This window comes from Prionailurus bengalensis, chromosome C2 (genome assembly GCF_016509475.1).
Source record: "Prionailurus bengalensis isolate Pbe53 chromosome C2, Fcat_Pben_1.1_paternal_pri, whole genome shotgun sequence".
NCBI classification, from domain to species: Eukaryota; Metazoa; Chordata; class Mammalia; order Carnivora; family Felidae; genus Prionailurus; species Prionailurus bengalensis.
Window position 1 is genome coordinate 145,439,806 of NC_057350.1, and position 26,575 is coordinate 145,466,380.

The 26,575-nt window shown below is 36.6% G+C and overlaps 1 protein-coding gene and 1 pseudogene across 2 annotated transcripts in view; one reads left to right on the top strand and one right to left on the bottom strand.

Moving 5' to 3' along the window:
- Positions 1-12,501, bottom strand: part of AZI2 (5-azacytidine induced 2) — a 38,317-nt gene extending 25,816 nt beyond the window's left edge. Inside the window, exons 1-2 of one of the 2 annotated variants that reach the window (XM_043595579.1) lie at positions 11,940-12,501; positions 3,886-3,934 (exon numbers count right to left, since the gene is read on the bottom strand). The gene's annotated coding sequence lies outside the window, so the exon portion shown is untranslated. The remainder of the gene's footprint in view (positions 1-3,885; positions 3,935-11,939) is intronic. The other variant, XM_043595580.1, reaches the window with a different exon arrangement.
- On the top strand, positions 2,523-2,839 carry LOC122492077 (annotated as a pseudogene).
- Positions 12,502-26,575: the final 14,074 nt, after the last annotated feature.

Genomic DNA, 26,575 nt, shown 5'->3' on the forward strand with positions numbered 1-26,575 from the left:
TAACCAAATGAACTACTCAGTATTGTGCTAAGTATTTTAAAAACATTATCCCATTTAATTCTCATGACTACACTCTGAGGTAGAAAATTTTACTGTATTCATTTCACGGATGAGAAAACTGGGGCCTGGGAAGGTTACAAAGCTTAACCAAGATGAGATGACATACAGTACAAGCACTTGGATTTCAGAGCCTGAACTATCAGTATTTTACACCCAACGAATTTTCCACATACTCAGATTTGTTAAGAACTACAAAACTAGGAATCTTATGGAACGACTTTTAAGTATCTTAGATGGAAGGAGATATAATGATATAACAATGTCACATGTATAATATGATAAGTGGTCCTTTTTAGGACAAAATCAGTAATGCGATTGGCTTATTTTATATATTTAAATCTTATTTCCTATTTTGGTTTTAAATCACCAAAAAGGTGCATTTGGTGTCCTCTCCAAATATGAGAAAGTATTATTTGCATTTATATGCTTCTTTCAGGTTTCATACTATTATTCCAAATATTTACTTATTGTACTATAAACATGACTTGGAAAGCACTGGAAAGCAGCATGAAAATTGCTTATCTAATTGTCCTAAAAATTATATGAGAAATAGCCATAGATTAAAACACACCCAAGGGGTGCCTGGCCAGTTCAGTTGGTAGAGCATGCAACTCTTGACCTCGGGGTTGTAAGCTTGAGCCCCATGTTGAGTGTTGAGATTACTTAAAAACTGGGGTTAAGCATCTGACTCTTGATTTCAGCTCAGGTCATGATCTCACGGTTCATGGGATCCAGCCCTGCATGGGGCTCTGTGCTGACAGCATGTACCCGGGTTGGGATTCTCTCTTCTCTTTCTCTTTCTAAATAAATAAGTAAACTTAAAAAAAAGAATACAACAACTGAAATAAAAAATACACTAGAGGGAATCAACAGATTAGAAGATGCAAAAGAATGAATCAGCAAACTAGAAGACAAGATAATAGAAAGGACCTAAACTGAACAGCAATAAAAAAGGAGGACGAGGAGGAGGAAGAAGAAAAGGAAGAGGAAGAATTTTACAAAATGAGGGTAGGCTAAGGGATCTCTTGAACAATATCAAGCAAACATACATTCACATTTCAGAGGTCCCAGAAAGAAAGGAGAGAAAGGGGCAGAAAACTTATTTGACAAAAATAATAGCTGAAAACTTCCCTAACCTGGGGAAGGAAACAGACATCCAGGTACAGAAAGCAACCAGAGTCCCAAACAAGATGGACCAAAGGAGGTCCACAACATGACATACATTAAAGTATCATCAAAGATCAAAGATAAAGAATTTTAAAAGCAGCAACTTTGCAGGCCAGAAGGGACTGGCATGATATATACAAAGTGCTGAAACGTAAATAACCTACATCCAGGAATATTCTACCCAACAACATTATCATTCAGAATTGAAGGAGAGATAATAGTTTTCCAGACAAGCAAAAGTTAAAGGAGTTCACCACCACTAAACTGGTATTATAATAAACGTTGAAGGGACTTTAAGTGGAAAAGAAATGACCATAATTAGAAAAGGAAAAAATTTCAAGAGTAAAAATAGAAGCAAACATACAGTAAAGTTAGTACAGCAATCATTTATAAAGCTAGTATGAACGTTAAAAAACACAAGTAGTAAAATCTATTATGTCCTAAAAAAATTACTTAAGAGTAGTAACAAAATAAAAAAGATGTAAAATATGGCAACGTATACATAAAATGTGGGAGTAAAAATGAGGTTCTCTCAAAATGTGTTTGAACTTAAGTGACCATCAACTTACTACAGACTGTTACACTTAGGATGTCAAATATGAAACTCATGGTAGCCACAAACCAAAAACCTTTAAAGATACACAAAAAAAGAGAAAGAAAGCCAAGCATAACACTAAAGAAAGTTCTCAATCACAGGGAAAGAGATCAAGAAAGGAACTGAGAAAAACTACAAAATAACCAGAAGACAATTAACAAAAAATGGCACTAAGCACATACCTAGCAACAATTTTTTTTTTTAATGTTTATTTGGAGAGAGAGACAGAGACAGTGAACAAAAGAGCGCATGCATGCACAAGAGGGGCAGAGAGAAAGAGGGAGAGAGAAAATCTCAAGCAGGCTCCATGCTCAGGGCAGGGCCCAACAAGGGGTTCAAGATCATGACCTGAGCAGAAATCAAGAGTCAGAAGAAGCGCAACTAACTGAGCCACCCAGGTACCCCTATCGAGGATTACTTTAAACGTGAGTGGTCTAAATGTTCCAATCTAACGACATAGGGTGAAGAATAGATTAAAAAAACAAGACCTACCTATATGCTGCCTATAAGAGACTCACTTCAGATTGAAGTGAAGGACTGAAAAACGATATTCCATGCAAACTAAAGCAAAAAAATCTGGGGTATGTCGGAGCAGCTTGGGTGTGGGAGGAGTGGCTGCAACCAGGCAGCCCGACTTTGTAAAGGCTCTCAGCACTCTGTGACGTGCAGGCACCCAGCATGCACCTACCCTACTGCCACAATGCCCAAGAGGAAGGTCAGCTCCACTGAGGGGGTGGTAAAGGAGTAGCCCAAGAGGAAACTGGTGAGGCTGTCAGCCAAACCTGCACCCACAAAAGTGGAAAAGAAGCCAAAAAAGGAGGAAGAAAAGGATAAATCTTCAGACAAAAAAAAAGTAAAGGGGAAAAGGAAAGCAAAGGGAAAACAGGCTAAAATGGCTAACCAAGAAACAAAAGGAAACTTACCTACAGAAAATGGAAAAACTGAAAATGAGGGGAGTCTAGCCTCTGATGAAGCAGGAGAGAAAGAAGCCAAGTCTGATTAATATCATATACCATGTCTTATTAGTAGTGGTCCCTGTCTCCCTACGTATACAATCCAGAGGAATATTTTTATTAACTATTTTGTGAACCCAAGTTCTTTAGTAGCTCCACAAACATTTTTAGGAAGGAGGGAATCCCACCTCATACCATTATTTAAGTGTAAATGCTTTTTTAAAAAGGTGAAATCATTTGCTAGTTGTTAATTTTTATTTTTTGGTACAACCAGAAAATAGTGGGATATTGAATATGGGATGCTTTGGTTATCTTGGGTGTTAGTTTAACATTCCATAGATGGGGTAGTTTTTATATCCTATAATGCCAAGCATACTAAATGGCAATTTGGAGTCAGTCATGAGTTTACTAGGTCTTGAACATCTTAAATTACTTCTATTCCAATGTTGTTTTTGACAGAATTGATTCCTAAAGAAGACCACTCCTTGATCTTGCCTCTCCCTGTCAGAATTTTGTGCCCTCTGTAACATCTTGGATTTGGTCCGGTTTTACTAGTAACTTTGCTAATGTGCTGTGCCAGACTGAAAATTTGAGTATGTAATGTATATAATATTAAATTGTGAAATAATGGGACTTAACAAGGTAACAGCATATCAACATTTGAATATATTGCTGTTAAGAAAAATTTGCCTCCAAATTTTAAGCTGAAAGGTCACTGAAATAACCTTTAGAAAAAGAAATCACAACTACATGATTTTTCAAATTGTTCAGTACATATGTCTAGAAGTGTGTACAAATTGAAATGTCTGTTCTGATCCCCAGAACAAACAATAAAAACTCAATTACGGAAAAAAAAAAAAAAAAAAAAAACCTGGGAGCACCAATACTTATCAGATGAAACAGACGTTAACACAGACTGTAATAAGAGACAAAGAAGAGCATTATGTAACTATAAAGGGATCAACCCAACAAGAGAAGGTAACAATTATAAATATCTATGCATCTGACATTGGAGCACCTAAATAAATAAAGCAAACATTAGTTAGCAGACAAGAAGGGAGAAACTGACAGTAATACAATAACAGTCAGAAACTTTAACACCCTACTTACATCAATGGATAGGTCATCCAGGCAGAGAATCAATAAGGAAATGGTGTTTCTGAAAGACACATTAGACCAGATGGACTTAACACAGACATATATAGAACATTCCACCCAAAACAACAGAATACACATTCTTTTCAAGTGCACGTAGAACATTCTCCAGAATAGATCACATGTTAGGCCACAAAACAAGTCTCAATAAATTTAAGATTATAATCATACCAAGTATCTTTTCTGACCACAATATGAAACTAAAAATCAATCCCAAGAGAAAAACTGGAAAAACACAAACATGTGAAGGCTCAACAACATGCACTAAACAACCAATGGGTCAATGAAGACATCAAAGAGAAACTTAAAAAAAAATACACTGAGAAAATGAAAATGAACACACAATGGTCCAAAATCTTTGGGACACAGCAAAAGTAGTTTTAAGAGGGAAATTTAATGCAATACAGGCCTATATCAAGAAAAAAACTTTAATTAAAAAAAATTTTTTTTAATGTTTATTTTTGACAGAGAGAAAGCACAAGCAGGGAGAGGTAGAGAGTGAGGGAGACACAGAATCAGAAGCAGGCTTCAGGCTCTGAGCTGTCAGCACAGAGCTGGACACAGGGCTTGAACTCACAGACTGCAAGATGATGACCTGAACTCAAGTCGGAGGCTTAACCAACTGAGCCACCCAGGAGCCCCAAGAAAAATTTCAAATAAACAATCTAACAATATACCTACAGGAACCAGAAGAAGAACAATGTCCACAGTTACTAGAAGGCAGAAAGTAATAAAGATCAGAGCAGAAATAAACGAAATAGACCAAAATAAACGAAATAGAGACCAAATAACAATAGAAAAGATTAATGAAGTAAAGAACTGGTTGTCTGAAGGGACAAACAAAATTGATACACCTCTGGCCAGACTCATAAAGAGAAAAAAAGGAGAGAGGCCCCCAAAAAAGTCAGAAATCAAAGAGGAGAAATAACAACTGATATCACTCAAAGGCAAAAAAGATTTTAAGAGACTACTATGAAAAACTATCTATCAACAAACTGGACAAACAACTGAAAAGAAATGGATAAACTACTGGAAACACAATCTTCCAACACTGAGTCAGGAAAAATAGAAAATCTGAACAAGCAATTACTAGTAATAAAATTGAATCATTAACTTAAAACACTCTGAACAAACAAAATCCTGGACCAGATGGATTCACCAGGTGAATTCTACCAAAGATTTAAAGAATTAATACTTATTCTCAAACCGTTCCAAAAACAGAAGAGGAAGGAAAACTTCCAAATTCATTCTATGAAGCCAGCAGTATCCTGATACTAAAACCAAAGACACTACAAAAAAAAAAAAAAAAAAAAAAAAAAAGAAAACTACAGGTCAATATCCCTGATGAAGTCAAACAAATACTAGCAAAAATCCTCAAACAAAATTTTACCAAACTGCATTCAAAAATATATGAAAAGGATCATTCACCACAATCATATGGGATTTCTTCTGGGTATGAAGGATGGTTCAATATCCACAAATCAACTTAATGTGACCTACCACATTAGCAAAATGAAGGATAAAAGTAAGATGATCATCTCAATAGATCCAGAAAAAGCACTGGACAAAATTCAACAGCTGTTCATAATAAAAACTCTCTCAACAAAGTGGGTTTAGAGAGAACATACCTCAGGATAATTAAGGTCATATATGAAAACCCCACAGCTAACATCATAATAGTGAAAACCTGAGAGCTTTTCTTCCAAGATCAGGAACAAGACAAGAGTGTCTGTTCTCACCACTTTTAATCAACATAGTACTGGAAGGTCCTAGCCTAGGAAGTTCTAGTAAACAAACAAGAAAAAGAAATAAAGGGCATCCAAACTGGTAAGAAGTAAAACTGTCATTATTTACAGATGACATGGCACTAGACATAAAAAAAAAAAAAAACCCTGAAGACTCCACCAAAAATTAGAATAAACAAGTTCAGTAAAGTTGTAGTTTACAAAATTAATATACAGAAATCTGTTGTTTTTATACACTAATAAAAAAGTAGCAGAAAGAGAAATTAAAACAGTTCCATTTACAATTGAACCAAAAAGAACAAAATACCTAACAATAAACTTAACCAAGGAAGTGAAAGATCTGTACAGTGAAAACTATAAAACAATGAAAGAAATTGAAGACAACACAAATGAAACATATCCCATACTTTTGGGTTAGAAGAGTACTGTTAAAATGTACATCCTATACACAAAGCAATCTACAGATTTAATACAATCCCAGTCAAAATACCAACAGCATTTTTCACAGAACTAGAACAAATGATACTAAAATTTGTATGGAATCATAAAAGACCCTGGATATCCAAAGCAGTCTTGAGAAAGAAGAACAAAGCTGGACATACTACAATTCCAGATTTCAAGATATACTACAAAGCTACAGTAATCAAAAGAGTATGGTAGTGGCACACAAACAGACACAGAATAGAGAGCTCAGAAATAAACCCATGCTGACATGGTCAATTAATCTATGACAATGGAGACAAGACTAGGCAACGGGGAAAAAGTCTCCTCAACAACTGGTATTGAGAAAATTAGACAGCTATATGCAAAAGAATGAAACTGCACCACACTCTTACACCATATACAAAAATACACTCAAAATGCATTAAAGACCTAAATGTGAGACCTGAAACCATAAAATTAGACGAAAATCTAGGCAGTAATCTCTTTGTCATTAGACTTAGCAACATTTTTCTAGACATGTCTCCTCAGGAAAGGGAAACAAAATCAAAAATAAACTATTGGGGCTACACCAAAATAAACAAACTCACATGGCAAAGGAAACCATCAACAAAACACAAGGGCAATCTACCAAATGGGAGAAGAGATTTGCATATGGCGTATTGATAAGGGGTTAATAGTGATAATATGAAAACTTATATAACACTAAAAAAATCCCAAATAATATGAACAAAAAATGGGGAGAGGACCTGAATAGACATCTACTCAAAGAAGACATACAGACGGCCAACAGATACATTAAAAGATGCTCAATATCACTAACCATCAGGGAAATGCAAATCAAAACCACAAGGATATAGAACCTTACAACTGTCAGAATAGCTACTATCAAAAACACAAAAAATATTAAGTGTTGGCAAAGATGCACAGAAAAAGAGGCCCTAGTGCATTCCCTAGTGGAAATGTAAATTGGTATAGTCACTGTGGAAAACATGATGGAATAGAAAAACACATATTCTGGAATAGAATGGAATAGAAAAAAAACATTTATAAATAGAAAAACCGTATCACTCCGTAATTCCCCCCAAAAATGGAAACACTAATTTGAAATGATATATGCACCCCTATGTTTACTGTAGAATTTACAACAGCCAAGATATGGAGACAACCTAAGTGTCCATTGATAGACAAATGGATAATGAAGATACGGTACACACATACACACACAATGGAATATTACTCAGCTATAAGAAAGAATGAGATCTTGCCATTTGTGACAACAGGGATAGACCTACAGGGCATCATGCTAATGAAATTAAGTCAAAGACAAATCTTATATGATTTTACTTAGATGTACAATCTAAAAAACAAAAGAACAAAAGCAGAAATGGACCCATAAATACAGAGAACTAATGGTTGCCAGAGGGGTAGGGATGAGCATAGCATAATGCATATGGTTGTTAAATCAGTATATTTTACACCTGAAACTAATATAACATTATATGTTAACTATATTTCAGTAAATAAATAAAATGATAATGGAAAACAAACAATAAACAAAAATAGTGACTGCTAGACTGCACTGCAGATCTATGCAAGTCAGTATATATAGATATAGATATATATACATCTATAGACATATCTATATGTATATCTACATATAGATATAGATATATATCTGGGATGAAAATGTCAAACTGAACTTTCAATAATCATCCCATATGATTTTAAGTCCCTATCCAATTTGAGAGTCATTACTCTACAAAGTGGCTATTATGCGATTTATAGAATTCCAACTGTAACTAGTATTATTAAACAATGGTGGGCATGGTTAGTTTTATATTATCAATTGGTAAACAACACCTAACTTTTGCATGGAGATTTTGTTTTTAAAATTATAGAAAGCAACTTCATTATCTCTCTCGTCACAATAGTATAGGAGAATCAGATAGATTTACCTATAGGAAATATATAATGCAAATATCTTATATATTTGGAATTAAACTGACTCTTCTTAGATGTTTACATAAGAAAAGTACAAATTAAAAGAGAATTAAAAAGGGTTACGGTGAAAGATGTTGACAGTTATTGCTGAGAACAATGAAATTCCCAAGAATGATTAAAACGTGTTCTGGTCAGCCAATCCCAACATGAGGGGCAGATGATTCTACACTATCAATAAGCAAAGCTCTCTACAATTCAACTCCATTTTGAAATGATCTACCCAGAGACAGCAACATATTCCACAGGTAAAGGGCTTGGTCCCACAAGACTGCCCTCTACTCTGGACGCTAATTGTAAGCCTAGGTTGTTACCTGTGCTTCCGACCACACAGATACATAGGTCCTGAACAAAGCAGCTCTGTCCTCCTGGAGTTTGAGGCAGGCACAGTGGCATGTGAAAAAGTTCTGGGAGCTCTCTGAACCCTCTCCTCTTTAGGTTTTCACAAAGGCTTCCTTACACAGAAATGATTAAGCCATTGGCAATCGATCCAACTTTCAGCTCCTTCCCTCTACCAACCTTGGTGGGACTGAAAGCTCCAACCCTCTAATTACATGGTTGGTTTCCTTGGCAATCAGCCCCATCCTTAGTTGCTGTCCAAAGTCATCTCATTACCATAAAACATAGTTTCAGTAAACAGGGACTGGTTATGAATGAGAAGACACCCATTTCACCTTCATGGCTCTGAAGCAACTTCAGTAAAAGAGGTTGTTAAGTGACCAAATAGGACAAAAGATGATCCCATACCTCTTACCCTCAGAAAATTCCAAGGGTTTGGGGAGCTGTGGGCCAAGAACTGTGGACAAAAGCCAAATACATACGAGAAACATATTTTGGCTATCTAAATGATCAAATATACATTTCTTATAAATCACAATATTGCAATGATAATGGAGAAAGAGCAACGTATTTGCCACATAAGGTGGGTAAAAAGTAGCAAGAGTACTTCCTGAGGCTAAGGGAGAGACCAAGAAAAAAACATTCAAACACTGTAAGAATTATTCTAGAAAATCCTAAATTGCAATCTTCACTACAGTCAACATTAAGAGCCCAAGGTGAGACATGCTATACATACGGGGTTGTGAGATGTTAGAAAACACAGAAGTATCTTCTGACACCAGGCAGGTCTTTTTTTTTTTTTTTTTTTAAACTAGGAAAACATAGGATTATCCTGTCATATTTCATCATCATGGTATTTACCATATCCATCGCTTACCATATGCCAGGCGCTAGTGCTTCCACAGGCATTTTCCAGCTTCTTAGGAAGGAACTCTTATCCTAATTTATAGCCAAGGTCTTAAAAAAATTAAATACCTTACCTACAGCTACATAAGTAATCAGTGGCAAAGCTGGGATGTGAACCCATATAAGCTTTCTGCTAAATCTGTGCTCTTAATACAACATTCTGAGAGACAATACAACATGGATTCGGATTTTTTCTAATAAGAATCTGGAAAAGGCAGAGCTCAGTGGTAGAAAGAACACTGAGCAGAGATTCAGAAACCCAGACTCTAGTCTACAGTCTGTCACCTTGATTACCGACAGGTTTACCTCTCTCGATCTAAATTTTCCCACCAATAAAATGACAGGGTTGAACTACATCACTAAGATCCCACCTTCCGAAATCGTGAAGGCAAAATTTAATGCAGATACAAAACGGCAACCTAAACAACAGACCGAAAGAATTCACATTTTTTCCAGAAACTGACTAAAAGGTATAGTACAAACCTTCCCTCAGATCCACGCCAATCTTGGCTAGAAAGTTGTTATCACCACCACAGATGAAGAAACTTAAGCTCCAAAGAGGTGAGGCTCATCTCCCCGTAGTCGTACTGGTGGTATGCGACAAAGCTAGGGTTGGAATCGAGAACTGTTCACCTCTTTTCCTCTCTTCTATATTGCCTCCTGAACTGAGCCTCAGATTTCCACCATCCGTCTACTTCTGAAAAGCTAAGTTATCCCTAAGCCGCTTCATAGGATCAGTCAAGACACTATGGGGCAAAGATTAAGTCTGATGGAGGCAAACGGACCAACACTTACTCCTCGTTCCCCATTTTTAATCAAATAATGAGGGGCAGGAATGGCCTACCTAGTTTACAAAGAAGAGATAATCAAGTGCCTCTTTTCAAGAGACTGTCACTCTATGGGTCTCAGCACTCAAATGTCCTACAACTCAGTAAGTGCCCCAAATATACTCAGCATCGGATATACAATATGAACAGCTCCGTTTTCGTTTCTATAACCCTCACTGAGTGTCACTAAACTGCAACAGTCCAGAAGTAACACTTACGACTAGGGAATCATAAGACTTCCTCAGGGTTAGCATAAGTACAAAAAGCAATCGACTTTTTATTCTTTTCGTAAAGTAACACATCTCAATGGAATTGAGCACTTCTATACATCAAGTGTTATTAGTATAGCAGTAATTACTCTCCAATAGTGATAACAGAACTATAATCCAGAATATAAATACCACAAGAGAAAAAAGTAAATTACATTGGCTTTATTACTTCATGGATTAAGAAAAACCTCATCACATTTCATACAATCATGAAAATGTTGTGTTGACAATAGTTACCGATGGTTTACGGTAGGTCAGGCAGCTTTTAGGGGAACTACTTTTCTGTTCTTCATGACGATTCGTTAAATCTGCGGAAGACCTCTGATGTGGGCAAGAATTTCCTGTGATCACAGGTGGACTGACTAAGAGGCAAATGTTAGAAAGTGGGGAAGCCAAGGAATGAAAACCGGCTAGCTGATTCCAGAGCCAGCAAAACTCTCAGAAACTGTGCGTCGGTGCGGTGAAAAGTACACATAACTCTCATTTGGGAGGCAGGAAAAATGAAGAAGAGACTTGGTCCCCCAACCAGCGTCAAGCGATTACGTGGGAAATTCAGCACTCAGATCCTCAATTACTGTTCTGACTTAATCCAGTGCATTTCCCATTACACCACACTCTCTCTTTAATACTAAAACCTTACATGTGTAAACAACTTCCCATTCAATAAATAATATCGCATTAAAATTTTCTAATGGCCCCGTGAGGGATTATCATTCCTAACTTACAGATGAAGGAGGGAGCGACCACAAGAGGTTGGGAAATTAGATATGGCACGTTTAGAAAACTAGAATTTAAATTATATACTGAGATCTCGAGCAACCCAATTCAAAACTCCATAGTAAAAAAGAAAATGTTTCCTGTGTTTGAGAGGCACGGGTCTATTTCCACGCTAAAACGTCACTACCTTTGATCATCTTAGCGTATCTCCAACAACACACTCGTATTACAGTTTTAGTTAACACTTCACCTCGCTTTTGAGTATCTAAGTTCCTTGTTTGTAGCAAACGACAGTCCACCTACCGTGCATGTAGTAGTAACTCAACAAATGATCGAAAAATCATGCCAAACACACAGGTCAGACACTGGAGAAACGACGAATTACCTACTGTTAGCCTCGTTGACGTGAAGTCCACTGCTTGGTTGCCCCAGGCAGTAGCGTCCTAGCTACACAGCCTTCTTCCGTTTCCGACAGAAATGCAATTTCAATGAATGAAATGAAACTAAAGGCGCTCCACTAATTCAGAATACGAAAAGAAAATAAGCCAAAGGGGGAAATAAAGTGAAGGAGGACGGAAGGCTTGGAAGAGCTAGCGTGCAAATCAAACAGGAGTTAGGGATGCCCAGGGGCGGGCCGCTCCCTAGTCAAAGGAGAGGGCAAGGGTTTGTGAAGAAAATGACGTGTCTCTTCCGAGCACCGACAGCAGCGGAGGTGGATCCCGACACGGCCCGCACCCTTAGCCCGGTCGAATCGAGTCACTCACCCCGAAGACAGGCTCCGTAGGGCCGCCCCCAGGGCCGCCGAGTTTCGATTCCCCAGTGTTTGGAAACGGACCGAAAACAAACCGGGTCGCCAGAGGTCACCGCGGGCTTCCGGTTTCCTCGAAGACACCGCCGCTTCCCCAGAGAAGGCAGCCGCTCCGGGAACGCCGCGGAAGGATTCCCATTTCTTTAGCCTCGGCTGCCCCGCAGTGGGCGCAGCCCGGCCCGTCGGCTGGGGCCCGGGGAGGTTCTGGAAGGAGGGCCAACGCTAGGCAGAAGAGGCCGAGCCGGCCCGGCAGAAGGCCCGTTACCCAGCAACACGCGCGCGAGACCCAGGCCCTCCGGCACCCGCCTCGTCAGCGTCCGCCGACCGACAGCCGCCTCGCGTTCCGCGAAGGGGAAGCGCTGTATAGGGGGCTGGAAGCAGCGCACCGCCGGAAGTAGGGCCCCAGCTGTTCCCAGGCTAGACGCCGGGGCCGCGCGAGCAAACCGGAAGTCAGGCCGAAGGGAGCTGACAGGGCATTCCAGAAGACACAGCTTTGAGGGGTGGGGGAAGGAGGATGTGGGCGCGGCGTACTACGTGTCCCGTGAGCCTCCGCGGCGGGGCGGGGCCGCGGCGGCGCTAGGAGGCGGAGGCGGAGGCGGAGGCGGAGGTGAAGGCGGAGCCGGAGTTGGGTAAGGGCCGTTACCCGCCGCTGTGGCGGTCGAGTCGGTGGCTTGTTTTTCAGCAGTCCTCCAGCGACTTCTTTTCACTCAGCGACCGCTTGGGGGTCCCCGAGCGTTTGTGGTGCGTGTTGGCTCCTCTCAGCGCCGTTAAGGGTTTATAAAGCTCTCGCCTCGCTGTGGCTGGGAGTTGAGAAACCTGTAACGATGCTTTCGGGAGGAGGGGGGCGGCAGGAAGCTGTGCAGAGCTCCCCATCTCCGTTTCCTGGGCGCTGCTGCGAATTTTCAGGCTATCGTTTGAAACACAAGCTCGGCGAATTACTCATGGTCCCATAGTTATTCAGAACACGGCTCTTAAAAAAAAAATAATAATTTTTTGAGTTTAGTGCCAAGCTTTGGGATTTGGGAATTGTACCCGGCTGCCCTAGAGTTGCTACGGCCTTTGGTCGTTTCTAGATGATAATCCCTGAGCTGCGGAGTCGCGAGTTGTTGAATTCGTTACTGTCCTTGGAGGTCGCAGTCAGGTGGATCCCCTCAAGCTCTGCGGCTATTTCTGCCTAAAAAAAAAAAATAAAGGAGAAAACGGTAAATGTAGGCAATTTATCCTCATTAACCGCCAATTATCAACAATGACTCCCTTCGCCACCCTCTTACTTAGTATTTTGTCAACTGAAGGCTTAAATATTGGTTAAGGTTAGAAGATATTTTTTACATACCGTTTTGATTCATCACCCCGCCTGTCATCTCTGATCAAAGGATGGGTTCGACTCAAGGGTTAACTTTGTTTTTTTTTGGGGGGGGGAGACAGAGAGAGAGAGAGAGTACATGCAGGAGAGGGGCAGAGAGAGAGAGGGAGGACACAGAATCCGAGGCAGGCTCCAGGCTCTGAGTTGTCAGCACAGAGCCCAACCCAGGGCTCGAACCCACGAAGCGTGGGATCATGACCCGAGCCTAAGTCGGAAGCCCAACCGACTGAGCCACCCAGGCGCCCCTCAAGGGTTAGCTTTAAAATATGTTTTTGTTGATAACCTTCTCTTTTTGATTTAAGTGAAAATTAACAGCTGTTGTGAATAAACACCACACGCAGCTTAAAATTACATCCTATTTTTAAAATAGGTTAAAATCTAAATGTAATTTTAAAAAAAGTCCACTGGCTTCAATTTATCGGTCTGGAAGAGAGCAGTGTTTTTAATATTTTGAACATGAGTCGTTCAGTTTTTGATTGCCTCGGTAATGTCTTTACAAACTTAAAAGACCACCAAACAGTTTGTTTTGGATAGCAGAGTTTTGAGGAATGTTAATAAAATTGGCTGAGGCACCCCAAATCATCAGAAATAAAGTGATTATCTGGTTTCTAATTTGTAGATATGGCAATGATCTCTATTTTTCAACTTTCATTCACAATTTAGACTAATTTGAGGCTTGTTGAAAAAGGAAATGCATTTTTATCCTTTCTGAGTAAAGAGAAAATGACTTAGTTAATTATTTTAAAGTTAATTTGATGAGAGCCAATTTGTATTTAAAATACATACCTTGTTACTATAATTATGAAAAAGATGGGTTGTTGTTAACAAAGTTATTTTTATATTAAAATGATTTCCTCCCATACATCATCACACACACACCCAAGGTGGGGGGAAAACAGGTAACATACACAAAAGGATGTGAACTACTTAAAGTCATGACTTGTTACACTGTACCCAAACGTGTGTGTATCCTGAAGCAAGCTCTTCAGAGCCCTAACCTTTCACTTTGCAAGGTACATGGAGGGTTTCCATACATACCCTTCACATAAAGTATAGTTCAAGGGTACTAATTCTCAGGTTGTCCACTTGTATGTTTTCTTCTCTAAAATTGATTTGCCTTAGAGTGTGCCTAAATCTGACACCTTTCCCCCTTCTTCTTTGGTCATGTCCCTCTCCCACTCTGCAAATAAAGCAATACCTTTAATCTGACCTAAATCTGTTAAGAAAGTGAGTGATTCTAATGACTGGGTAACTAATTCTTTTACAAGAGTGGCAATTTCCAGAGGCCTTGGAAAGTATTGCAGGACTCAATTGAATTGTCGGCTTATTAGAAATAATTTTTGATGAGATACCTCTATGTGATTTTTGATACGTGGCTTAGTGGTTCAAAAGAATGGTTGTTATCACCAGAAATCCTTCTACTCCCAAATACTTAGTATAGAAGAATACAAAATAGATGAACAGAATTAACGCAAACTGTTTCTTTCAATGAATAGTATTGAAGAAAGTATTACTTTCTTAGCAATAAATAGTATCAATCCTGGATACATGATCTAATCAGAGAGAAGGCCCTATCTATTTCCTTATGAGATGCATTTCCAGTAAGAACTGACTTGATATTTTATAATGATCATAATTTGTAATATGTTATTTGATCATTAGTAGTCTAATAATTTAATGATAACACAATACTAAAGAAAATTTTTGGAACTTATGTTCTGAGGATTAAAAAAAAAAAAAATATATATATATATATATATATATATATATATATATATATATATTGCTGTTGTTACAGGAAAATGTAATAGGATGGTCAGTTTAAAATATTTTCAAACACTAAAATGTTAGGATAAAGTTATGTGGGAGAAGTGAGATAAAAATATGAATTCAAGGAGAGAAAGAATGATAATCAAGTTCCCATCTGTGAAAGGAGAGCTTGTTTGTGTCCTTTTCAATGGGATGAATGTTAGTGGATTTCAGATAACTATGCCATTTACATTCCATTTATAAAAGAGATACTACTGTCTCTAGCAGCTAACCTTGCTCTGGACATACAATCTGTGCTTCATAATTTTTTGACTTGAAATGCTTTGTATTCAATCGGAATTAGCTTCTGACAGAGCTTTCGTTTTTTAAAAAAATAAAAATGTGAGTGTCATAATTATATGCACAGTAACTAAGTGCAGTGATTTTCTTTTGGAAACATGTAGGTGAAGAAAAATTTGATAAACCCGAACAGCCCTAAAGTAGGGAGAATAAATATGAGGACATCAACAGAGAATCCAGAATGTGGTAGGATTGCGCAGAGAAAGAAAAAACATCCAATAGAGGGAATCCTATACTCTTATCAAATGAAGTAAGAGCAACTCTCCTCTGAGGCTTGACAGTTATACTCTTGCTATTTGAGATATGAATTCATTAATTCCATAATTAACAAATATTTATTTAGCACCTACCATGTGCCAGCCATTGTTTTAGATACTGAGATCAAACAGGCAAAATGCCTTTTCCTAGCACAGAGCCCAACGCAAGGCTTGAATTCATGACCCTGAGATCAAGACCTGAGATGAGATCAAGAGTGAGACGCTGAACCTACTGAGCCACCCAGGCACCCCCAAAATGACTATTTAAATGTGTAAGGATGTAAAAGCTATCACAGGGCTATCAGTCATGTGGATTAAGACCAGCAATTCAGTCCCATTAATTTTTTGTGACAGTTTCTATATGTGTCTATGAAAACTTTTTTTCCTATTTAGAATGAGGAGAGAAGAAATAATTCTGAGACTTTGACATCTGCACTGTTAAAACCAAGAAGACAAAGTCAGTTTGTCAGAGAAAAGACATTTTATAAAGCTCCCAAATAAACAACAATGAAAGAATGACTTTAAGCTTCTGTAGGATCTGGAGAAAGAAATTAAGGTAGATTGTTTAAAAAGATTATATAGCAAAGGAGAGGAAAATTTTCCAAACTCATTGCACAACTCAGATTATATAGTAAAATTGTTGAATTTATAGTAGTTGCAAAGTTAAAGACATAATTTCCTAGTGTAGATTTTTAAATTGCCTATGTATAGTTGATTCTTAAAAGTACAAAAAAAGATGTGATTTTAATTTACTAATATTAATCATTTTCTCTACAGTCTTTAACTTTTTTTCTATTTTTACAATTTTTATTTTAGAAAGAGAGTGTGAACAGGGGAGGGGCCAAGGGAGAAAGAGAGAATCTCAAGCAGGATCCACACTCAGTGCAGAGCTCGATGTGGAGCTCAATCCCACAATCCTGGGATCATGACCTGAGCAGAAATCAAGAGTCAGACACTCAACTGACTGAGCCACCCAGGCGCCCCTATATTTTTTTAAGTTTATTTATTTATTTTGAGAGGGAGAGAGAGAGCAAGAGCAAGAGAGAGAGCAAGAGAGCACATGAACACACAGAGAAGGGGCAGAGAGAGAGGATTCCAAGCAGGCTCTGCACTTGGAGCCTGATGCTGAGCTCTATCCCACGAATCAGGCAATTATGACCCGAGCCAAAATCAAGAGTTGGACACTCAGCCAAGTGAGCCACCTGGGCGCCCCTCTGCAGTCATTTTATAATAATCCCCTCTGGCTTTAAAAAACTCCTCCCTCTCATCCCATAGCCAACCTGTTCACCTGGTTTTATGGATCCTACTTCTTAGCTATCTTTCAAATCCTAATTCATAATCCTTGCTGTGCTACAGTTTTCTATTATAATAGAACTATTATATAATATATGTAATATGTACTATATATATTACATAGTTTATGTATAATATATACTTTATAACATAATTTGTTCTACTATATAATATTTATTATGTATTATATCGTATGTTATATAATATACTATATATATTATACTATAGTATATAATATACTATATAGTATGACTATAATAGTTATACTAATATAACTATTATAGTTTCTTCTAATTAGTTTTTGTCTTTCGGCTTCCAACTTATTCTTTATATTGATATCTAAAATGATCTTTTAAAAATGTAAATGTTGCCATTACAGTTCTCTTCTCAAACTCCTGAAATGACTCCTTAGCATGTTTTAAAAAGCCATTCTAAAACTAGCCCAGCCTGTTTTTCCACCAGCTCCTATAAACATTGCCAACTCAGGCAATGAAATTTGGTATCTTTGTTCATTTATATACAGTTTTCATTGAGTTCACCTGACTGTGATCTTATATATATACTTCTGTATTTTATCATTGATATATTTTTTAATTTAAAAATTCTCACTTAATTGGGGAACCCTGGAAAGATTCTCCATCAGTTTGAGAATTATGACTCTTCTTACATTATTTTGTCTTAAAATGAAATCACATTTAGAAGAGGATCCTGTATGTCCAGATAATGGATATCATCATAGTGAGTCACAATTTTTTTTATATTATTGCATCGTAATTTTTTTTAGAGTATGTGACAGAAAGATATTATTTTGATACCGAGTGTTCCTTAGTAGTAATCAAAGCTCTTTGTGCCTGAAATAAAAAAAAAAAAAACGAAAAACTTTTTTCTCCAAAGATCATCCTAAACTAATATCAAAATTCTTAATTATTCTTCTAAATTATAATGAATTGCATTGCTGTACATTATTTCCAGACATGATAAGAAAAGTTCTTGCCTTATCCCATCCTACCAGTACTTTTTCTGGAATAATCCAAATTTTCAACTTAAAGAAGTTTTTGGTTGTTTTTTCTCTGACAAGACAGTTTGATGTATTTATTATTTCAAATGAACTGATATGTTTCAAATACCTTTGTTAGCTAATATAAAAGTTTAAAGATCAGAGATAAGGCAGTACTAGAACTACCTGGAAATAACTTATTGAGAAAATATGTTGAGAAAATCATTGATATGTTGAGCTTAGTGACTGAGGTGATTGCTCAAAATGAAGAGTTTTAGAAGCCAGATGATCCTTTTACTATTTTTCGATTTTGATTTTTAATACTGTTTAGATGAAAATGGAAATGAAATGACTACATTTACTCCAAATCTTGTGTTTTAACTTGGGAATTTATTAGCAACAGAAATACGATTTAAATTACCAGTAACATTTATATTCATGAAAAATGTAATTATTTCTTGACATTGAATATATCATTCACTAAGTTGGAATATTTAATATTTTTGTCAATATATTTTTTTAAGTTATCAAACATAGTCTAAACAGTCTTAAGAGAATAAAAAAGTTTTTTTTTTTGTCTATGCAGCTAGGCAGAAGACAGCTACAGCTTTCCAGATAGAGCAGACTTACTTTAAAAAATATGCGTATGGATATCTTTGATTTAGGGTGAAAATAATGTCCTAGATTGAGGAAAAGAGGAAGAAGCCTAGGGAAAAAATCTTTGTATCTTGATATTAAGTGAATTAGCAGAATATTCCATGATCCATCGTTTCTAAAAGTCAACAAAAATCTTTATAAGATCATAATTATCTTGCATCTTTTAAAAAAATTATTGTAATGTTTTATTTTTGAAAGAGACAGAGAGAGCATGAGTGGGGGAGGGGCAGAGAGAGAGGGGGAGACCTAGAATCCGAATCAGGCTTCAGGCTGCGAGCTGTCACCACAGAGCCCGACTTGGAGCTCAAACTCACAAGCTGTGAGATCATGACCTGAGCTAAAGTTGGACGCTTAACCAATGGATCCACCTAGGCGCCCCATCTTTCATCTTTACAAAACTGTGAGGCAGGTTTATTCATTTTTTTCAGAAGAGAAATGTAGAGCAATAAAGAAATGATCAACTATAAAATATCAAGGCAGATATGTTTTTGTGTCTGTGTGTATATGTGTATATGCTATGCACACACACACACACACATATGTGCATACATACTATGTTTATGAAATGGTCCTTTAGTTAAGAGTTAGAGAAAGTATGCTTTTTCCCCACATGACCTAAATTATATCCGTCTCAAATTTTTTGCTGAGAAAATAATAAAAATTTTAAATATTGGTAATACATAATGTTAATAATTTTGATTACTTCTAGTGATATTTTAATGAAAAGATTTAGGAAAAATAGACTTAGGCGACATTCATTTTACTGCTTTACACACTGAAAGATGATATATTTAAAACCAAATATATCAGTATTATATTAAATGTATGTAGAGTACTCAGAACAAAGACTGTCATATTGGATTAAGAAAAATGCTGATTATAAGTGATCTGTGGAAAATAGCAAAGGATGAAAAAATATTGATCTTGAGTAAGCTGAAGTAGAAAGTAGCTTGATATATTAATGTGAGACAAAGCAGACTTTCAGGAAAAAAAAAAGTATTATTTCCACCAGAAGATAAATGGTTTGTGTGTATCTAATAAAACACCTTCACAATATATGAAGCATAGCTAGACAGAACTAAGAGATAAACACACAATACTGGAAGAGTTTTAACTTAACTCCTTCACTAACTGATAGAATCAAAAAATATATATATTAAGGAAATAGATGATTGGAATTAAAATTATTACTGTCATACCCACTAGGATGACTATTATCAAGCAAATGGAAAATATTCATCTTAAAATTAATATGGAATCCAAGGGATTCAAGGGAATCCTTGAATAGCCAAATCAATCTTGAGAAAGTGTAACAAACTAGAGGTTTCACATTGCTGGTTTCAAAACATGTTACAGAGCTACAGAATCAAAACAGTATATCACTGACCTAAAGACATACATATAAATCAATGGAATAGAGAGCCCCCCAAAACCCTCATATAAATGGTCAGATGATTTTCAAGAAAGATGCCAAGACCATTCAATGTGGAAATGGCAGTTTTTTCAGCCATTGGTGTTGAAAACAATGAAGTTGGACCCTTACCTCACACCATATACAAAAATTAAGTAAAAATGGATCGAAAACTTAAATGCAAGAGCTAACACTATACAGTCTTAGAGAAAAACAGGAGAAACCTTCATGGCATTGGATTTGGCAATGAGTTTTTTATATGACCACAAAAAGCACAGGCAACAAAAGAAAAAATAGATAGTGAAGGTCTCTAAATCACTAACAAAACACAAAAAAATCATCTAGTGATTCCAATATTGGAAAAATACTGTGATATTTACTTTGAATTTCATTAGAACTGTGTAAATACATAACTGAGGAGTAAAAAATGTAACTTTGGCTTCAAAACTAAAATCACACCTATGCTTAAATAATGTAGGCAGTAAATGACATGGGAAATGTTCAAAATGTATTGGTAAGAAAGCAAATTGCCAAGTTCTGTTCAGGATTACAGGCTGATTTATTTACGTCTTTTCCTTCCATTAAGATTACAATAAAAAAATAAGAATATACACATAACAGAAAAAGAAAGGGTTGGGGAGTCATCAATGGATAAAAGATTTCAACAAATATTCTGAAAGAAATGAGGTATGAACATGTTACCAAAGGAATGAACACCAAGAAGCTTCAGTACAGAATATATTGGAGAAGAGTCCACAGTGGAAATGGGAATTAATCTTCCCAGAAAGATAATGGCGAGGCTATGAGGGCCCTAAATGTAAGGTGGAGGATGAATATGGGAATTTTGCAAGTCTTTTATGAAACTAATGTGCCTCCTTGTCTTCTCCATTTCATCATGCAGAAAGGTGTCCCAAAGTTTTCTCTGAGGCCAAAAGAAGAAAAGACCCACCCACTCTAAAGAAATTGAGAATTGGACAGAGAAAAACCTTTAGTTTGTTCCCTTTCAGGGTAAGAATTCCAACTTATTCCTATTCCTAGTGTGTCATGTTTACTTTGCAGATTTTGGTGTGATATGTTGAAGAAGCATGCTCTCAGTTTTACATTATGTAATTTAAAATTACTTCCATTTTCACATTCTCATTTTAAAACTCTTTGGTGATTCATTTTCTCAATATTTGTGTAGTGATTCTTGAAACAATAATTATGTAGTTACTAGCACCCAAGATAAGAAAGTCATCACTCTTTATTAGAATTATGACACTTATTTCTAAAATGAGAAACATCAATGACAGTGTATAAATCATTTCGAATGACAAGTTGAAATTCTCTAATTAGACTATCTTGAGATTCTATTCTTGTGTCTTGTGATTTAAAGGAAATGGCGAACTTAATTGAAGATCGTTATTCCACAACATTAGTGGAACAAAATTTTACCTTTAAGCAAATCAACTATGTGACTTCCATGGCAAATAGATTAGATAAAAGTCAGTTGAGAATGGGCACATGTAGGGAGAAATAGCTCCCAATCTGAAATTCATGCTCTCTTTGTTCAATCTACTGATATAATTCTAATCCATTTATAACATTATTGTATTTGACAGATTGTCTGAAGAACTTAATTTTAATTATCCTTGTTGGGTCTGTTGTTTTATTTTTAAGTCTCCATATACTGAATAAACTGCGGTATTTGTAACCAATATAGATCTAAAGTATACAGATTGATTACTAACATTTGAAATTAACATTTAGAACAGTTTATCAGATTTCTACTATTTGTGAACTATTCCCTTAAAAATTTTAAAGCTGAAGACTATAGTTGCTGCAAAAGATACCAATTTTTGATTATACCAATAAGCTGTTTCTTTCCATTCAACTTTGATTTCTGATTTCAGATGAAATTCATCAGTTATCTTCACTATTAAAGTGAAAGAAAAAGTAAAGAAAATATCTTTTGAGCATCTTGGAGCATTTTTTTTTAAGTGTATTTATTTTGAGACAGAACACACATGCACACACACACCACACACACACCACACATGAGTTGGGGAGGGGCAGAGGGATAGCATGAGTTGGGGAGGGGCAGAGGGGTAGCATCCCAAACAGGCTCCACACTGTCAGCACAGAGCCTGACTTGGGGCTTGGTCTCATGAACCATGAGATCGTGACCTGAGCCAAAATCAAGATTTGGTCACTTAACTGAGCCACTCAGGCACCCCATCTAGGAGCATTTATTAAGCTATAACCTATCCAGAAGTATATGCATAAACTAGTTCATGAACAGTAAAGCTAAATTACAAATTTGCACAGATAATAGGCTCTTAATAAGTTTCTGTTGAGTCATTAAGTGTAATCTAAGGTTGACATATAGGCACAACTTTATTAATTAGGTAAATGAGTGAACAGTGAATGTTAAATTTACATCACAGAGAAAATTAAGGATAAATGCATTTTAGAGTTTAGAGGCAAACTAAATAATTATTTGTTAAATTGATTGAGCACTTGACAAAAATCATTAAGGAAAGATGAAATAAGTATACTCATTTTGCATTGGTTTCTGTATATTTTAATTTTCTTATCTAACTACACATTTAACTCGCTTAAAAGCAGTGTAGAAAGGAAATCAAACATTTATTATATTGTTTTTAGTGTACCAGGCACTGAAATGGGTTTTTTTATATGCCGTTTCATTTTGTCATTAAAACCATCCTATGACTTAAGCATTATTATCCTCAACACATACAGATGATAAAGTGATGTTCAGATCATTTAACTGACTTGCCTTAATTTTAAAATGTCGAGAAATGCAGCCAGAATTTAAATCTAGAGCTACAGAAGATATCCAGGTGATACAGCCATCCTGGTTTTTAAATATTTTGAGTATCAACACTGGCGGGGCACTCTAACTCTGAAGTTACTGTCATTTCCAATATTTTATGATACAAATATTCAGTGCTTTTCTTTGACAGGAACTTTTTTAGATGCCAGGATACAGTGGTTAACAAGATAGATAGGAACCTTGCCCGAAGTGGATTTTCACTTGCTTGTAGAGGACTTTATCAAATAAATTATAATACGGTGTGTTAAGTGGTATGTGAAGGAAGTAAGACTGCTAGGGGCACATGGAAAGAGCATTGACCCCTACTTACCATTTTTCGGATTGGTTTAGGTATCATCTCTCTTAAGTGGCCTGACACCCTGTACCTGAAAGTGTTAGTGTGCCACATCTGCTTCCATAGCATCCTGTGTTTGTCTTATAATACTTGATACTTAACATTACTTGAGGAGAGGGATTTTTGTCGTTCCCTAAGCATTAAGTCTGGCTTTAGCAAACCCTCAAGAAGTATCAGAACCAAAAACAAACAACAATAGAATCAGGATCTAAAACTGTAGCAAATAAGTAAGGAGTTTTAGATAAGATTTTAGGTATTGAGAAGTAATGGAGATTTCCTTGTAAAGTAGGAGACAAGTTTATTTTTCGAGAATGAGGAAGATGGTGTGAGATTTATAAAGGTTTAGAATAATCGCAGTGAGGATACAGGAGGAAAGAGAAAGAATACATAAAAAGGGTAGCCTTGAAGGTGTGCTAACAGCTCCTCTGAGCTGGAATCTTTTCATTTAGAGTGGTACCAATAGACATGAGTACATAATTTCCTCTAAGAATCAGCAGCTCCTGTGCAAGAAATCAGGGATCAAGCCTATATTTGGTAAGAATGTTCTTGGCCTCAAGTAGTTGGACAGATAAATAGTTTAAACATGTAGGGGGGGTTTTCTCACGTATCCAGAAGAACACACAGATATAGAATGACAGTAAGATTCCTAAAGTTAAGAACAAAAAATTTTACTTCTCAGAATGTTACCATGCATTCTTCCCTGCATATCAATTGGAAATGGCTTTTCTTCTGTTTTTTTTTCTGAATTCCTGTTTTGTACAATAAATACGTTTCACATTAAAATTGATCATTGAAATAAAGGTTTAGAAGGAAAGTATCTCTGTTTTGTTTCCAAAACATTTTTTAGTTTATGCTGAATGTTATTAGTACCAGATAACACTTGAGCATCATTAAGGAACCCAGGACATAAGAAGAAATGATTGTACATTTTAAATGGGTGAATTTTTTGGTATGTGAGTAATATCTCAGTAAAGCTGTTAAAGCTAAAGAAATGAAGAGAAAAAATGGGAACTTCCTCCCCTACATGTAGCAAAACTTAATAGAAAAATTAACTCTTTGTTGTACAAGTAATGTATCAAGAGCTTTCTTAAAAAGTGGCTTCTGGTTTTGGGGTGGTGGGGAAAGGTGAATCATTGTAGATGAGGCCTAATCTACCAAAATTATTAAATAAGTCAAGCTTATATTTTTATACCAGACTCTCTTTTCTCAACCATTTGTATAATATATATGTCATAACTTGCTCTAATCTCACAACGCTTCCCAGCTTGCTCGTTTCTTTCTTTGCATTTCTGTTCTCCTGATTCACAGAAGGAAAAAAAAAAAAGACCAAAATACAAGAACAGGGGCACCTGGGTGTCTCAGTCAATTAAGAGTCTGACTCTTGGTTTTGGGTCAGGTTATGATCTCATGGTTCGTGAGATTGAGACCTATGTCGGGCTCTGTGCTGACAGCCAGAGACTGTGTTGTGCTTCTTTCTGTTTCTCTCTCAAAATAAATAAATAAATATTAAAAATAAAACAGAAACCTACTTAAAGTTGGCTAAAATTGTTTTCTCCATTTTCTCACTTCATAATTACAGTTTAGCATGCTCCAATGAGGGTTTCATGTCTACCACTAACCTAATGTTGTTTATAGATCATCGATGACTTCCATGTTTAAATCCAATGTATATATATCTCTGTTCTTCTTACTGAAATCCTAAGCAACATCTAACACAGTCATGTGTTCTGTCTTTCTGGAAAATGAGGGTCACCAACTTTGATTCCGTTACTTAGGCTGAAAACTTGGTAGTCAGTCTTGATCACTACCTTTCCCTTATTCCCTACACAAAATATATCTGTGAGTTCTACCTGGTTCACCTCTAAAACATATGCAATCAGTCTACTTTTAGAAGAAGTCTACTTCTTAGAGCCATATTTCTACACAAGGCTAAAACATTATTTCTATCCTCAAATCATTCATACTGTAATATGTATTTTTAAAATACATACTTTGTTGAATTGTTCCATATATACAAAAAAGTGTGAAAACTATAGCTCACAAAGTAAGTACACCTGAGTAACCATATTCTGGGTAATGATGAAATCTCTTCCTCTCATTCATTATCTATCACAGTTGTTAGGACCCTTGAAGAACATTGCTTGCCCCCAAGAAGCTACCAAATGGCTACTCTTAGTCACTAGATCCCTTTGATCCAAAGCTGACTACTATCTTAACTTTTAACACTGCACATTAGTTCTGCTTGTTTTAAAACTTTATTTAAATGGAATCATGTAACATGTATCTTTTTATCTGGCTTCTTTTGGTATTCACTCAGGTTTGTGTAGCAGGAGTTTGTTCATTTTTATTGCTATATGCTATTCTACAATGTGAATTTACTGTATTTCATTTTTCTCTTCTACACTTCATAAGATATTTTAAAATTTGTTAATGTTTATTTTTGAGAGAGACAGAGTGCGAGCAGGGGGGCGGGGGGACAGGGGGAAGAGAGAGAGGGAGAATCCAAAGCAGGCTCTAGGCTCTGAGCTGTCAGCACAGAGCCTGATGCCAGGCTCAAATCCACAGACTGAGATCGTGACCTGAACCGAAGTGGGACACTTAACCAACTGAGCCACCCTGGCGCCCCTATAGATATTTTAGTTGTTTATTGTTTTTGGCTACAAATACTCTTGAACATATCTATTGAGATATATATATATATATATATATATATATATATATATATATATATATGTGTGTGTGTGTGTGTGTGTGTGTTAGCTATAGATATTTGTGTCATATAAATACCTAGAAGTACATATGTTCAAATTTACTAGATAGTAAAAAGCAAGTTGCCAGTGGACATACCAGTTGGCAATGCAACCAGCTGTGTATGAGAGTTCAAGTTTGTTTATATCCTTGCTAACATTTGGCATCGTCGGTCCTTTTAACAGTGACTTTGCTGATAAGTTTATAGTGGTATCTCGTACTTTTTTTAAATTTTATTTTATTTATTTTGAGAGAGAGAGAGAACGTGTGCATGCACTCAATTGGGGGAGGGACAGAGAGAGAAAGAGAGAGAATCCTGAGCAGGTTCTGCACACTCAGGGCAGAGCCCGATACAGGACTTGAACCTATGGACCGTGAGATCATGACTCAAGCTGAAACCAAGAGTCAGACGTTTAACTGACTGAGCCACCCAGGTGCCCCTCTCATTGTACTTTTGCTTTGTATTTCCTTTATGATTGTCAAGTTTGAGGCCTTGCCATATTTATTGGTTACATGGATTGACTCTTGTGAAGAACCTGTTTATGTGTTTTGGCTATTTTTCTATTGGGTTTTCTGACTTTTTTCTA